Source organism: Camellia sinensis, chromosome 4 (genome assembly GCF_055761805.1).
Source record: "Camellia sinensis isolate YWXY chromosome 4, ASM5576180v1, whole genome shotgun sequence".
In the NCBI taxonomy this organism is placed as follows: Eukaryota; Viridiplantae; Streptophyta; class Magnoliopsida; order Ericales; family Theaceae; genus Camellia; species Camellia sinensis.
In genome coordinates this window covers 150,135,097-150,151,420 of record NC_138964.1, presented here as the reverse complement: position 1 = coordinate 150,151,420, position 16,324 = coordinate 150,135,097, and the positions used below count along the sequence as shown (strand labels likewise).

At 36.2% G+C, this 16,324-nt stretch overlaps 1 pseudogene across 1 annotated transcript; it reads left to right on the top strand.

Annotated features, from left to right (window-relative positions):
* Positions 1-14,299, top strand: LOC114300254 (uncharacterized; annotated as a pseudogene). Its single transcript, XR_014327658.1, has 5 exons — positions 1-417; positions 7,790-8,158; positions 8,309-11,387; positions 11,469-12,823; positions 13,870-14,299. The product of XR_014327658.1 is annotated as an uncharacterized LOC114300254 (transcript).
* The last annotated feature ends 2,025 nt before the right edge of the window (positions 14,300-16,324 follow it).

Sequence of the window (16,324 nt, the reverse complement as noted above, 5' to 3'; positions counted from 1 at the left end):
CCACGTTCTCTCTCTCTCTCTCCATTGCTCTGTTTCTCTCTCTAGATCGTGGTAAGGCGGCTCTCTCTCTCTCTGGGATCTGAAATTCTAGGGTTCTGAGTTCGAATTAGATCGATACCGAATTGGAATTAGGGTTTTTGTGATTCCGATAAGGCAGACGAGGGTTTGGAGGCGATCTGAGGCTTTTCGCTGCGCGAATTGGTGAATTCTAGGGTTTTTGTTATTGTTGGAATTAGGGTTTGGGATTGATGGTTCTCGTTGGGGAGCTAGCTAATGTTGGAGAAGATGCAAGGGTATTATGCATGGAAGGGAAGGTGAAAATAGGAAACGGAGTCAGCACATGTGGTCGAACCCCACGACTGTAGCCGGTGATTCTGCAACGTCTACAGCTAATTCCTTCTTCAAGGTATTCACTTGGTGGGTCTTTCAATTGTTTCAGTATCACTTCTTATTGATTTGCTCTGAATTGTTGTCTGTACTTCATTTTTTTTAAAAGCTTCTTTTGTAGGGATTTTATAAAATTGACGTGATTAGGCCACATTTGTTCAAACAAATTAGGTTGGATGAGATTATGATTACGGTGAGATTGAGTGATGATGGAGTTATTAGTGTGGTTGTATTAGGTTAGAGCTATAAGATAGAGTGTGTTTGTTTGTCTTAATTAAAAAAAAAAAAAAAAAAAAAAACTGCAAATTGCGTAAAAGTCCTTGTAAACATACAAGGTAACTCTGTTGGTTTTGCAAAATGGTATTTTAGCTTCCAATATGGGAGGGATTGAAAGTCCCATGGGATTAGCAATCCCATGCCATTTGTCTACAAAGGAACATGATTTAAGTGGGTCCTACAGATTGCTAATCCAATCCCCTTTCCCAAACCCCCCAATCAAACATGGCCTTAGTGAATTAGCTTAAGCTACTTATAGTTTGGTTTTGGTTTATTTGAATGATATGAAACGGGAACAAATCCCAACTAGATAATCAATTTGTTTGGTACTGAAGGCTTTTAGGTTGTGTATGAGAATGCCAAGGAATATAGTTATCTGCCTCCGGGACAATTTGGAAATAAGCAGTAAACATGTCAGAGCAATGAAATTTTGCAGGTTAAGCAAAGTTGGAATTGTTGATTAGTGACGTAGAATATTTTAATTTTGTAGTATTATAGTATTGGTTTGAGTTAGGGGCACAATTTTTTGTGTACTCTGTAGTACATTCAAATGCAACATCTTGTATCAGTAGTATGCATTTGCGGTTTTGACAATTTAAAAAAAAAATTTACATTTGAAATTTGATAATTTAATATGGGTCATGCTATGGTACAAACCCTTGTCATAATTAGATCCTTTTGAGTCATAATTAAAGTAATTAAAAAAAAATTATAACCAAACACTTTGGAATCATAACCAAAATAATGTCATAATAACCAAAATCACAATGAGTCATAACTAATAGCACGAGTCATAACCAAGTCATAACTATTACGGTCATAACCAGAGACCATAAAAGTTGTAATTGGGGCATATGGTACACACCCAAAAAGGGATGTGGATCATAGAACTTTAACTTCCCATTTAATATATATATATATATATATATATATTTCTAGTAGTTCAAAAGAAAAAGGAAAAAAGGGGAAAAATTTTGCAATCTTTCAGCATCTGTGATCTGGATAACAGTATATAGACACACTGCTTCAATATTTTATACCATGCACATTTTTTTTCCCAATAACTTCTTTGTTCTGTATGTATCTTATGTGTAGAGATGATGGGAAAATAGAGCTTTGACCATATACTTAGTGTTAGTAGACTTAGAATTTAACTGGTGCATGTTATGATGCTTGTATGATTGAATTTCATTTGCCATTTTGCTCAATTGACAAACTAAATGGTTTAAAGTGATCTCTCAGTAGACCAACTCTTTGGTCTCGTAAACAATCTTGTGCCTCTTGCTAAACACATCTGGTGAACTGCATTATGCCATTTACTGTTCTCTTTCTTGAGCCTGAAAGTCAATTGCAGAGGTGGGCTTGGCAATTGTTGAGCCCTCATGGCTTGTGCCAACTGTGGATGCCGGGTTAGGCAGGGTGTCTTGCTACCAAATATGTAAAGTTATCCTTAATATGGTGTTTACTATTCTAGGATGCAGCCAAAGTAAAAGCAATATTTATGCTTTTTACGCACATATGTTTACATTTTTGTAAACCCCTCTGTTTATGTTCCACTTTTTGGTGAACTTGGTGTATATTGTTTTCTCTATGTATCGTTTTGCATATGTTGAACCTTAATTTATTCCATTCTCATAGTAATCAAGATTACTAATTTATAATTTTCCTCACTGTTCAAACTTCAACAATATATATATGTATATATATAAAATCAAAAAATGGCTTGTGCTACTACGTGAAATGTCATCTCACCTAACATGTGACGACAGTGACAAGCCTCAAGTGGTTGTTCTCTTATGAAGAATAATACTAGATGTGAGAATGTTGTTAGTTACTATTAGAATGTTCTTTATTTTATCTGTAATGCTTGAATGTATGTGCAATATTATGGGATACTAATATCTGTTGTCCCACCATGGTCTCACCAAATGATCTGGAAAATTAAGTAGCATCATGTTTCAATTGCTTTTTGTTTTTCAGTTTTTAGGGTGGACAACCTATTAGTGTAGAAATTTGGGTGAGCACACCTTTGGTGGATCTTGAAAACTCAATTGCAGGAACTACTGCAATGAGGAGGCCTCTAGATGTCATTAGTCCACAAGGTGGTGGTATATGAAGCACATGTGTGGTTACGGATATGGGTACGGGCATGATATGGGTACGCTGATACGGCAAGATTTTTAAAAAATAGGATGTGTACAGTAGGGGGTACATCAATAAATTTTTTATTTTTTGTAATTTATAGTTTGAGATTCAATTTACAAATCAAAGTTCAATACCAAAACTAAAAGGGAAATTACAAAACCAAAAAAGAAATCATAGTTCAACAATACCAATACCAAGGCAAAGTCTATAAGTTATTTTAATACCTCTAAATAGGAGAAATTACAAAATAAAGTTTCATTCCAAAAGTAAGTTAAGTAAAATTGGAAAACTTGAAATTTCAATTTTTACTTCCATCAATTTCATTATTGAATAATCCATCTTTTATCTCTAGCACATCAAATAAAGGATTTGCAATTTCAAGTAAATCAGAACTCTTTAATAAATTAAACGCATCTCCACTAATGTCCTATAACTTGGTGTACTCTTAATGTATCAATCCCGTACCCATGGAGTACCTAGTTGCCAAAGAATGTATGAAAAGTACCCGGTACGCATATAGCTTTATCGGTACAAGTAACAGTGCCCGGCACAAGTACGGCAACATTTTCAAATTACCTGTACTTCATAGAAGGAGAGTTGCTAGCTATGCAATCCTGATTGAAGAAAAGATCAACTGCAACTTTCTATGTAGCCCACTTGTGTGATGCATATTTCAACCATAAAAAATATTCGATTAGCGTCAATGTGTTTAAAGTATTATGGAGAATGTTTTAGGAAAAGAGAGAGATCCAAGCTATGATTGTGTGTGTAGCATGGTATTTTTAGTTTTTGGGACCTTTGGCTTGATCTGTTTCTTTTTTTTTTCCCTTCTTGGAGTAGAGGTGTTTGAGGGGAAATTGGAGGAAGGTGTGGGAGGTATTCCTCTTTGCATTATGAGGCGCTTGTGGAATCAGAGGAACAATTCATTTTTTGGGAATGTAGAGAGTTTGGTTTCACGCTGAAAATTCTTTTTCTATATTTTAGGTTTAGGGAGACATTTCATTATTCCTTTTTGGGTTTTTGTTGACTTTTTTAAGGAGTTGTATGTATGTATAGATCATAGATGTCAAATCGAGAATTGTGTCATGAATCAAAATCTTAATTTTGTGAATCAAATCGAATCGAGAATCTTTAGGACTTAATACAAACTATGAAAATAATAATGTTATACAATTGTATATTTGAAAAAGAATGATTTAAATTGATTTTGGCATATATTATAATATAAGGATATGATTACACCATCTAATTGGGGAGGCATTGGCTTCATATCAAGCGATGTGGATGCAAATCCATCAAATTATATAATTATTCAACAATCAAAGTATAATCTCTCTTGACATAAAAAAATGGACTAAGAACTCTATATGGAGTGTACTATGAAGAAAGAATTAAGTCAAATATTTCATTTTGAAACCTAAAACACTTTAAAAGAGGTGTATCGTTATCAAGATTGTTAAAATCGGGATCCTAAGTAGGATCGGTGAGAGGGTCTGGTGGATCGGATCGTAGGATCGGATCGAGGATCGTAAGATCCTACTTTCTATTAAAAAAAAAGATAAAAATAAAAATTAAAATGGTACATATTAAAAATAAGGTGAAAAATTATAAAATCTACGATCCTACTTGCGATCCTACCTACGATCTTATACGATCCCATACGATCCTACACGATCCCATGCGATCCTACACGATCCTGTTATAACATCGATCCTACAACAATCTGGATCGTTTTGGCAAAGTAGGATTGTAGGATTGACGATCCTACGATCCGGATCGCGATTTTAACAACCATGATCATTATTGCTTAATTTTTTTTAAAAAAAGTTATGGAATCATTCAGTGTGCTTGGTTGCCGTTTTTTGAAATTTTTTTTGAAAAAATGATTTGAAAACTATTTTTTGAAAAAAAATGCTTGTTTGGTTTTCAAAAAAATATATCATTACAATTTCAAATTTCCCTCTAAATTAATGATTGAAACAATTAAAAAAGTACAAAAAAATCACATCAAAACATTTTCTCAGATTTTTTAAATATATATATATACATACATATATGTACTTATTCTACTAAAGTCTACCTATCTCATTTTCAAAGCCTACCTATATGTACCTATTCTACTAAAGCCATATCTCATTTATTTTTTTGAAAACATAACTCATTTTTTAGAATAACCAAACAAGTTGTATAAAATTTTCAAAAAACCATATTCAAAAAACCACAACCAAACACAGTGATTGTTTCTGACTGATCTCACCAATATAATATTGAACCATATTTCTTTCACTAAAATAACTTTCACTAAAATAACAATAAATAATTCATGGGTGTATGCTTTTCAACTTTAAGCATCTTTAAAAGATGTATTGACATTTTTTGAAGGAAAAAAGATGAGAAAAAAAAGATGATGAACATAATGGATCTAGCGGGATCTGATTGGATCCTATTAAAAACTCTTTTACACTAAAATAACAATAAATCATAAATATTTATTAAACACTCTTAGAAGTTGTATTATGTCATATTCAAAAGAAGAAAAAAAGAAAAAGAAAGGAAGTTAAAAATGGGTCAAAATCTGTTGGACACAATGGTTTTAAAAATTGCTTCAATTGTAAGAAGTGAATTAAACCGTGAATCCTGCGATTCCATAGATTCTATCTCAAAATAGATTCACTCATAGATTCGTATCGATTTTTGAAAAATCACAAATCGAATTGCAAATCGTAAGATTATGATAATAGAGGTATAGATATATAGGGGAGTTAACTTTTTATTTTTTTGTATATGCTTTTTGCTTCAAATTATTTTCTTACCAAAAAAGGAAAAAAAGAAAAAAAGAGAGACCCAAGAGATGAACCATGTTTATCTAAACAAGTAGACTGATTGAAGTCCATTGAAAGCTAAACAAAACCATGCAGTGACATCTCTCACTCCCATTTGAAGATCTGCAAATGGAGGAATCATAGATATTTTCTTTTTTTTTGTTCTTGAAAGTTAGCAGCCCCATTTTTCTGATATAGTTTCTATTGTATCTTCTCACATGCATTGTAATGGCAATAGTAGTTCTATTCCTTAACTCTAAATGTCACCACTAAAAGCAAATGTGAATCTGATTTAGGCAACCCCTGCTTGCACTAAATAAGTGAAAGCAAAGAACCACATATGTTTTAAACTCCCAGCCCACCTTGCAATGCTGGAGCCACTATTCTGAAATTTCTTTCTTTACACAATTGATCTATTTTAGTCCAGTTCCTTCCAAATAAAGAAACTATTTCAGCCGAGTTCCTACCAAACAAGGGGGTGCGCATATATGTTACGTGTGCTTGAAAATCTAACAATTCTAATAGTTCACAATTGAAATAGTTGAGAGAGGTTTCAAGCAGTTACCATATAGTTCACAATTAAAGCAGTTGAGACTTGAGAGTGATTACCTGCCAAATTTTAGGTGATATGGAAGTTATTTAAAGGAGAGTGAATGTGACGCAACTTCCATACAAAAATCTGTAGTCACTTTTGTGTCTAGTGGTCATATTTAAAATAAAACATTATCATTCAAGTATGAATTATTGTAGTGTGTGTGAAAATTATGCATCATTCATTACAATTTCAACCCTACATGGGTAACATGTCTAGTTTTTCATCTTTTTTCTTCATTTTCTTTTGGGATTAAATTAGGTTTGGAATATGATTGTTTACTAATTTTCTGAATCAATCATATAATTGTTTCCTGTGCTGCTTGTTGGCAACGTGGCCGATGATGTGCAATGGAAAATAGAATGGATCGCATCTTTCTTATCCAACTGAAATTGGAGAATTTTTTGACACAAGGTTAGAGAAATGTATGTATATATAATATATATTTATATATATTTTTTCTTTTTTTTGTTATTGTTGTTGCAGGTCTAGAAAGGGGTAGAAGGGGGCGACCCACGCATGGCAACCCTATCTCTGGGGATTTGTTCCACTTCTTCCCATTTAGATTTGTATTTTACAAAATTCTCCAAAGTTCTGTCCGCGTTTCCTCTCTCCGTGTTTGCTTGCTTGTGTGTGTGTGTGTGTGTGTGTGTGTGTGAGAGAGAGAGAGAGAGAGAGAGAGAGAGGAGGGGGGGGGGGATGTTGAATTACTTACTTTAAATGTTTGATTTTTCTACAAGCAAGTGCTCCCTCAATTTTTCTTATGCCATTATGTTTTGTTCTTTTCTGCAACCGTCATTGTGGATTTTGTTTTGTGCATTAAAATTATTACTTCATACTTTTTTAGTCTTCATTGTTTGTGGGGTCATTATGTACATCCGTATGTATATATCTACATGTATACATGTGTACCTATATAACTGAATGGCAGGTATGAATTAGTATAATCTAACAGTACGGCCATTGTACTGATGAGCGAGGACCAAGATAGCATGCTAAATGTCAATTTTGAATGATATTTAGAATTGAGCCAAAATGGTGTGAATTCAAAGAATCGGCATCATTGGGCTTAATATTTGTTATGATGGTGAAGTGTTTCTATGTATGGTGGCTATAAACGCTTCATTTTTTTTTTTTTTTTGCCTCTAGCTTTGATGTTAAGAGGACTTTTGATGGAGTGGAAGAATTTTGTATAGTTGGTTCTGAAATGAAGTTGATTGGTGGTGGAACCAATTTTTGGACAGTCTATTGACCAAAGATATGATGTATGAATATGATTTTGGTCTTTTGTTTTGTTTTTCCTATAGTGTACACAGGTAGCACCCCCTTTGATGCCATAGTTTATAAAATATTTTACTTATAAAAAGTGATGTGAATTGATGATAGTGCTGTTTATGGTCACGTTAATCTTTCTTTGCCCTTTTCTTATTTTATTTGCATCCCAAATTTTTATTGTACTTGTATTTACCAACAATGATTGTGTATACATATTGCTTAGATTCAATTTCTGTTTGTCTGTTTTACTTATTTCATGGTTAACTGAGATACACTTTGGTTTGTAGGACAGTTGCAAGGTTAGTGTTGGCGACTGTGCTTTTTTCAAACTGCCCCAGGATTCCCCGCCTTTCATTAGGAAAACCCGTTGGTTGAAATTTAACAAAGAAAAGAATCTATCGTTAGGTGTGAATTGGCTTTATCGGCCTGCTGAAGTGTGAAGCTTGGCAAGGGCATCCTGCTGGACGCTGTGCCGAACGAAGTCTTCGATTCCTTTCACAAGGATGAGATTCCTGCTGCATCATTACTCCATCCGTGTAAAGTTGCATTCCTTCCCAAAGGGGTTAAACTTCCTTTAGGGATATCCTCATTTGTCTGCCATCGTGTTTATGACATTGCGAACAAGTGTTTATGGTGGTTAACTGATCAAGATTATATTGATGTGAGTTATAAATCTGTTGTTCAGTTTTCTGTTTTTTTTTTCTTCTTTTTCTTCCTGTCTAATTCTTCTTCTTCTCTTATTTATTTATTTATTTATATATATATATTTTTTTCCCTGAAAATATTTATAACGTATGGTTTCTTTTTATAGGAGCAACAGGAAGAACTAGACCAGCTGTTACATAAGACACAAATAGAGATGCATGCTACAGTGCAACCTGGTGGCCGTTCTCCAAAACCAGTAAATGGTCCAACATCAACGTCACAGTTAAAACAGGGTTTCGATAATGTACAGAGTGCTACTTCCTTCCCTTCTCAAGCTAAGGGTAAGAAAAGGGAGCGGACAGATCATGGATCTGAGCCTGTCAAACGGGAACGTTCTTCAAAGACAGATGATGGTGATTCTGGTCAGTTTAAACCAGAAAGCATTTTGAAATCTGAGATTTCTAAGATAACTGAAAAGGGTGGGCTTGTAGATTCAGGAGTTGAGAGACTGGTTCAACTTATGCAGTCGGATAGAGCCGAAAGGAAGATGGAATTAATTAGCCGGTCAATGCTTGTAAGTGTGATAGCAGCTACAGAAAAGTTTGATTGCCTTAATCGGTTTGTGCAACTCAAAGGTTTGCCTGTGTTAGATGAATGGCTTCAAGATGTCCATAAAGGGAAGATTGGTGACGGTAGCCCCAAGGATGGTGATAAATCTGTAGAAGAGTTTCTCTTGGTTTTGCTTCGTGCTCTTGATAAGCTGCCTGTGAATCTTTATGCCCTACAGACGTGTAACATTGGCAAATCAGTGAATCATTTACGATCACATAGAAACTTGGAAATTCAGAAGAAAGCAAGAAGTTTAGTTGATACATGGAAGAAACGTGTTGAGGCTGAAATGAATGTTATTGATGCAAAGTCTGGTTCAACTCAGGTCATTTCGTGGCCTTCCAGATCACGTCTTCCTGAAGTCTCTCATGGTGGGAACCGAAATCCTAGTGGGTCTTCTGAGGCTGCCATGAAGAGCTCAGTTTCACAGCTTTCTGCATCTGTAACTGGATTAGTTAAGCTTGTCCAGGGTGAGTACACTGCCAAATCTGCTTCCTCATCTCCCGTGCCAATGAAATCAGCGGCGTCACCTGCTTCAGGCAAAGATGGTCAACACAGAATAGCAGTCGGTAGCACCTCTGATCTCCCTTCAACTACTGCAAGGGAGCAGAGGAGCAGCAGTTCAAGTCAGTCTCACAACAACAGTCAATCTTGTTCAAGTGACCATGCTAAAAATACAGTTTTCTCAGGAAAAGAAGATGCCAGGAGTTCTACTGCAAGGTCAAAGAGTGTGAATAAGATTTCTGGTGGTTCTCGACATCGGAGGTCAGTCAATGGTTTCCTTGGGCCTGCTGTGTCTGGAGTTCAAAGGGAAACTGGGTCAAGTAGAAGTTCTTCACTGCACAGAAATTCAGCTTCAGGAAAATTATCTCCGTCTGGGTTAACTTGTGAAAAGGCGCTTGATGTACCCATTGTTGAGGGTAATAGTCACAAGCTGATCGTTAAGATACCAAACAGAGGCCGCAGTCCTGCACAAAGTGCCAGTGGAGGATCTGTCGATGACCCTTCCATTGTGAACAGTAGGGCTTCTTCTCCTGTGCTTTCAGAGAAGCACGATCAATCTGATCGTAATTCAAAGGAACAGAATGATGCTGATCAAGTTACTACTACCTCTGATGTGAATACAGAGTCATGGCAAAGTAATGATTTCAAAGATATATTGACTGGCTCTGATGAAGGTGATGGGTCACCTGATGGCATTCTTGAAGAAGAGCAATGTAGGACTGGGGAAGAGGCTGCAAAATTAGTTGAAGTCTCAAGAGCTGCCTCCTCATCATCAGGGAATGAACTGAAGTCAGGAAAACTGCTTGAGGCTTCTTACAACTCCATAAATGCCTTTATTGAAAGTTGTGTTAAATACTCTGAAGCAAATACATCTATGTCAGCTGGAGATGATGTTGGAATGAAACTGCTTGCTAGTGTAGCAGCTGGAGAAATGTCCATGGCCGATTTGATTTCACCAACTGATTCTCCACGGAGAAACACCCCTACGGTTGAGGATTCCTGCATGGGCGATGGTGACATATCAAAATCTTCACATGGAAATAACCTTACTCGAGAGCGAAGTCAGTCTGCTGATGGTGCTGTTGCTGATACGAAGCATGTAGTTATTTCTGGTACTTCATCCTCTAGGGATGGATTTCATCATTTATCTAAGCATGCCTCTGGTGACTTCCCTGGAGATGGAAAAACTACTTCCATACCCGAACAGACACCAAATGGAGAGGGCAATGAATATAATTCTTCCAATTTGGATTTGCAACCATCTGCAGAACCATGCCTGGAGATTAATGGAAGATCAGACAAACTTAGGGGTGCTGTTTCGTCGGCTGTCTCCCCAGCCAATGCAATAGAGAAGGTATTACATGGTGAAGAAAGTAAACTTCTTCATGAGAAGACGACAACTGTCGCAATTGTTAGTGTTGATGGCATTCAAGCTACTAAACCAAAGGGAAGCTGTTCTTTGTTAACTGAGGATAAGGTCAATAAAGTCCTTTCGAGTCTAGAAGTTGAGAAGGCAGCTGTTGAAGGTTCATCAGTAGAAATTGATGGTGGGAACAAAAATAACACGACTGAAGAATTTAATGGTGGTGATGGTTCGCAGCAGAAACCATCTCCAGGGAAGGTGCAGTCAGAGCATTCAGAAAAAAGTGACGAAAAACTGCTGCATCATTCTGGTTCTAGTAAAGATATGCCTTCAGGAAGTGTTGAACTCAATGGTGGAAAAGCTGATGAAATGGACAGAGACACTGGAAGTCAAGGTAGTCAGTCTGGAAAACAAAAAATTGATCATGGTAACAACAGTGCTGCAACTAATGAAAAACAAAATTTAGCTGGTCCGGGTTCAGCTTCTAGTGATCAGAAAAGTGAGGGCTCAGAGGCAAATGTTGAAAGTAAAGGGGTCCCTGGGCACAATTCTGGTGTAGCTCCTCAAAAGGAGTCATCACCTGCATCTTCTGCCCAAGAAGTGGAGCAGCATGTGAAGTCAAAGGGATCCAAGAAAGTAGATGAAACAGAGGAAAGTGCATCCATGCCAGCAGATGATTCTTCTTTTCCTACTGCTGGGGCATCTGATATTCATACAAAGCTGAAATTTGATTTAAACGAAGGATTCATTGCTGATGATGGAAAATACGGTGAGCACATCAATTGGGCAGGCCCTGGATGTTCAGCTTCTGTTCATTTAGTTAACCCCTTGCCTTTTCCTGTTTCTTCAGTATCCAGTGGCCTTCCCGCTTCCATTACAGTGGCTGCTGCTGCAAAAGGGCCCTTTGTTCCTCGAGAGGATCTATTGAGAAGTAAAGGAGAAGTTGGATGGAAGGGATCTGCTGCTACCAGTGCATTTCGGCCAGCTGAACCCAGGAAGGTTCTGGAGATGCCACTACCTGATGCCACTGCCCGAAAACGTGGTCGCCCTCTGTTGGATTTTGATTTGAATGTACCTGATGAAAGAATTCTTGATGACATGGCTTCTCGAAACTCTGCCCAGGAGACATCTTCTACATCTGACCATATAAGCAGTCGTAACTTGGCACGAAATGTTCTGATGGGTTCTGCACCTGTTCGTAGTTCTGGAGGTCTTGATCTTGATTTGAACGAAGTTGATGAAGCAAGTGATATAGGGCAGTACTTGACAAGCAGCAGTCGTAGACTAGAAGCTTCGCTTCTGCCAGTTAAGTCATCATCATCATCAGATGGATTTCCTAAGTGTGAGGTAAGGAGGGACTTTGATCTAAACGACGGGCCTGTCTTTGATGAAGCAAGTGCTGAACCATCATCATTTAGCCGGCACGGCAGAAGCAGCATTCAATCCCAGCCACCTGTTAGAATGAATAATGCAGAAATGGGAGCCTTCACGTCGTGGTTTACAACTGGGAACACTTACCCAGCTGGCACAATCCCATCGATTTTGTCCGATAGAGGGGAGCAGCCTTTTTCCATTGTTGCAACAGGTGGGCCACCAAGGATGTTGGGGACCACTACTGGTGGGACCCCGTTTAGTTCAGATGTTTACAGGGGTGGTTCAGTGTTGTCATCTTCTCCTGCAATGCCCTTCCCATCTACTCCCTTCCAGTATCCTGTCTTCCCTTTTGGGGCAACTTACTCTCTTCCCTCGGCCAATTTCTCAGGTGGATCTACAACCTATATTGACTCCTCATCTGGTGGGAGGTTTTGCTTTCCAGCTGTCAATTCACAGTTATTAGGCCCTGCTGCTACAGTGTCACACTCTACGTACTCAAGGCCTTATGTTGTTAACCTTACAGATAGTAGCAATAATGTTGGTTTAGAAAACAATAGAAAATGGGGCCGACATGGTCTAGACCTGAATGCTGGTCCTGGAAGTCGAGACATAGAAGGCAGAGATGAGACTTTGCCTCTTGCATCGAGGCAACTTTCTGTTGCCAGTTCACAGGCACTAGCAGAGGAGCAAGCAAGGATGTACCAGCAGTTGACGAAGAGGAAGGAGCCCGAGGGAGGTTGGGATACTGAGAGCTTTAGGTACAAGCAATCATCGCGGCAGTAAGGATGCATTATGCCCAGTCTGGCAACCCGTGTAAGGCTCCAAGGCCTGGTGAGTTTTACTTGCATGCATTATCTGATTATGCTCAAAGTTCAAGCTGGCTTATACTGCAGATTGGCTCGTTTGCATTCGTTTTCTGCAATCTGTTCTTCAATACAAAGTCAGTCTTTTTTATAATGTTTAGTTTACTGGAATGAAATGTAATGGAATGGAATAGAATAGAATGTGTTTCTTTAGCCTCCTAAGGGAATATGGAATGACTATTCCCTTATAATGGTAAATGATGGTAAATGATGATTCTGTTTTGCAATATATATATATATATATTTATCATTTTTTGGTAACCCAAATGTGGGAATGGACATTTGATGGAATGATCATCCATTCCACTTCATTTCAGTGAACCAAACATACCATTTTAGTGTTTAGTTACTCTTGAAATGAGGTTGATTTAGCCAAACAGGAAGAGTACATGTTATGACATGAAATGCTAGAAGTAAAGCATCAAGGATGATTTCAAAATTTGCTGATGCCTGGATTCTGCGGTCGGAGAGTAGACGATATCAAAGCAATTTTGAGACGGTTTTCATCATTAAAAATTTAAAATGGTGGAAATCTGCAAGATTTTTGTCCTTGATTGAGAAATGCAAATGATAACATGGAGAACTTTCTTACCAGTTTTTAGTACTGTCTGTTTTTTGAATTTTGAAAATGAATAGCAGTGTTGTAAATGATAACTCACATACTACAAAGAATATTCCGTTTTGGTTTCTCTCAGTTTTCTCCACATTTTGGGAGAGAATGTTCAACTGAGGAGATTTTTCTCTTCACATTTTCTTGTTCCATCTCTTCATGGAAAACTGAGAGTAGTTTTAGATCCTTATCACATTTCCTTGTCTATCTCTTCATGGTAAATATTGAGATTTTTTCCCCTCAAAATCCTTCCATTTGCTCTGAAGCATTTACTATTGTGTTTACCTGTATGTGTTTAGGGTGATTGTTAACTAGTTTTTTTGATCTGCCAAGTCTAGTGCATTTTCTTCAAATGATTTTTCACACCAGTCAACTTTGTTCTGTTTGTTTTGTTTTTGTCCCAGTTCTTTGAAAGTGGGCAATGGCTAACTCCTGCAATTTGTCTAACCGGTGTGCTCTAAAGAGGATGGGCAGTAAGTGACTTACAAGATAATGGTCATTGGCTCCAACCCTCCACCTCTTACCCTGTGTCAATTGTACCATGAAGTCTCCTTCATGGGCAGCTGCAGATTGTTCTCCAATGTAGATACGTTAACTGTCTGGGACAGCATGCACTTGACATTGCCCAAACACTGGAAAATTGTTGTCTATATGCCATGAGACCCAACACCATGTCCAATCTAATTCTTCTGGTAGTCGAGGTTGGATTTTTTGCACTCTTGTGCTTTGTTGTTAATTCTCTCTCTCAGTTTCTTTTCTCCATTACATATATATTATATATAAACAGATTGGCCCTCTAGCTTTTCTTGATATGGCATGATTTAGTTGGTATCACTGCTATTGTCTTAATTTGATTAGACTTTTTTAGCCCTAGTTGTAGTCTCATTCTACACCCTTTATCACTGCTATTCTCTTAATTTGATTATACGTTTTTAACCCTAGTTGTATTCTCATTCTCTACTCTTTGAATTCTTGCAAGTGATGCTTATTATTTGGGAGGTACAAATCTGTTCTTCATTGAGAAACCAAGGTTGCGTTTGGTATTGTTTTGTAAATATGATTTGAGAGTATGAGTTGTATTTTGAGTTTGTGAGTTTTAGAATTATGATTTGAGTGTGAAAAATTTATTTGGTGAAAGAGTTTTGAAAAGAGTTTTGAATTGAGTGGAAACTTTTTGATGTGACATATGATATTTGATACAAAAACTTACAACTCATAACTAAACATACTACTCAAAATTCTATTAAAGCACATAAATTTTTTTAAAAATTCAGAAAATATATTTTTTGAATATATAAAAATTAACATATGTCAATTGCCAAAAAAAGAAAAAAAATTGCACTGTTCCGGTTAACCGGCCGAGCAACCAGTGGGACGCCCGGTTAGATCAAATTTGAAAAAAAAATAAAAATTGAAAATTGCGCCTCAGACAGGGTTTTGTGCAGAGTTTTGTAATTGTTGTAGAAATGTGATTTGAGTATGGTATTGAAACATTAAGTTGGAATGGGGGGTTAGAAGTATAGTTTGGAAATCATTCCAAACAGAGCTTATATTTTTATCATTCTTTTCTCACCTAGTACTTGCATACGTATTATATATTGATATTCCCTTGATATTAGTGGATATGTATCGAATACTTTCTAAATGTATCCGATGCTAGATATTAAATTTTGTTTTGTTTTGTTTTGTTTTAATAAAAATTTTGAGAAGTACCGAATACTTTTAGGATATTCTAGGTCATGAATTATTTTGAAAGTGAGATTGTAATAATTCTTGCACAACAATAGTGAATAAAAAGCTAATGAGATTAAAGTATTACTTCAACTTTTTCAAAATGCATGAAATTGATGTATGTTTATAAATGTGTAATATACGCATGTCATAGTTTGTTGATCAATCCCCCTAACAGAAAAATTTAAATGACTTTAATGCACTTACCCATAGTCTCCATCCCACTCTCCCTTCATAGCTCATTTCTCTCTTTTTACCACCGACAATTTTGGTCGACACTCTTTAAAACATTTCATTAAACATGTGGGACAAAAAAATTCCAATTCTATTACTACTAAAAATTCAAGCCAAATAAAGTTAAAAAAGCAATTGTTCCATAACAAACAAATTAGAGAGAGAGAGAGAGAGAGAGAGTAAAGATTATTAATTTTGAAGAAGAGGCCTAGGTTGCTGGTGATGTTACTGTTGCGATCCAGCAAACAAATTAATTGATGATGTTAGCAAATGGTGTTAACTAACTTAACGGTTAATTTGACTTATTCACCAAAAAAAAAAAAAAAAAAAAACTTAACGGTTAATGAACGAAAGAAGCAAATTGAAACGAGATTATAAATTTTAAAGAAAAAAAAATATAATTTTTAAAATGTTAGGGAGATATCTATATCAAAACAAAACTTCATGAGTGTAGTAATATACCCTTAAAAAAAATGATGTGTTGTCCGTGTTTTATTCAATTGAAAATGTTATAGGTCTCACTATTTTTATCAAATATCTTACATAGATATAGGACTTACACATGTGAGCATGTGAGATATTTGGTCAAATATTTAGTAGAAATGTTGGTATTCCTAACATTACTTAATTTTTTTTTTTTAGATAGGGATTATTGTTTCAAATAGTTTATACTTAATATTGAAATGAAATTTTCATATTGACTTACTTAGAAGAAGTATGGTTGGCGATTGATTCTTAAATTAATACATAATTCTTACCATTCTTTGAGCTTATATATAATATAATATTTAAAATTATAAAATATATTTTGTATCATGCTTGTTCTAAACCCTAAATTATTGGCAATTACTACCTCTGTCCCATAGTAGGTGTATATATATATATATATATATT